This window comes from Octopus bimaculoides, chromosome 6, assembly GCF_001194135.2.
Source record: "Octopus bimaculoides isolate UCB-OBI-ISO-001 chromosome 6, ASM119413v2, whole genome shotgun sequence".
In the NCBI taxonomy this organism is placed as follows: Eukaryota; Metazoa; Mollusca; class Cephalopoda; order Octopoda; family Octopodidae; genus Octopus; species Octopus bimaculoides.
The window spans coordinates 59,528,441-59,529,348 of NC_068986.1; the positions used below are offsets into that span (position 1 = coordinate 59,528,441).

Sequence of the window (908 nt, forward strand, 5' to 3'; positions counted from 1 at the left end):
GTATATATATTTATTTACACGCCGGGCTTCTTTCAGTTTCCAGCTACCAAATCCAGTCACAATGCTTTGGTAGGCCCAAGGTGCCATGCAGTGGGACTGAACCTGGGACTATGTGGTTGGTAAGCAAGTTACTTACTGCACAGCCACTCCTGCGCCTATATATATATTATTTATATTATTATTTGATTGAACGCCACGCATCCATTTCCAAGTAAGTTTACTTTAATAATTCCGATGTGACTCTCTTTCCCTCTCCCCTTTTATTTCCTCTCTCTTCCTTTCTCTAATTCTTTTTATCTCCCCTTCTCCCCCTTTCGTTCTTTTCTCTCCCCTTTTCTCTAATTCCTTTCTTCTCCCCTTCACTATTTTCTATCTGTCCCTCTCTCTTTCTCACTCTTCCTCCTTTACTCTCCCGTTGCTCATACATGACCATTGGCCATCTTTCTTTTCCTAACTTGAGCTTCTTTCTTTCCTTTTGATCTGCCACACAGATCAGATGAATTCTTGTCTGTCTCCTCTCCTATCTTTTCTCCTGACAAAGCTTGTTCCTCCAGCGTTTGCCACCTCACCTCGTTATGGCTTAGCAGCCCTTACTGTTTATTTTTACTGTCCTGTTTTTGTTACCAACTTTGACCCTCTGCAAATCCCAAATTTTATTTTGCTTTGCGGGAGCAACTGTTTTCTCGAAGACACATCATAATTGCTCAAAATGTAGAGTAGATAAACAACCGACAACTGATGAAGAGTTGTTCTTTATGTTACTTGTCTTGTTTTCCATTTGTTTCTTTCGTTGTGCACAAAAAAAGTTTGTATTCCATGTTTTCATATTTCGTATTTCATGTTGTTTAAGTTTTATGACGTCCTGTACCCATATATGCATATGTGTATACATATATATGTATGTACAT

The 908-nt window shown here is 39.0% G+C and overlaps 1 protein-coding gene across 3 annotated transcripts in view; it reads right to left on the reverse strand.

Annotated features, from left to right (window-relative positions):
• The window catches only part of LOC106870865 (uncharacterized), an 823,882-nt gene that overhangs the window by 7,734 nt on the left and 815,240 nt on the right, over positions 1-908 (reverse strand). The window lies entirely within an intron of this gene.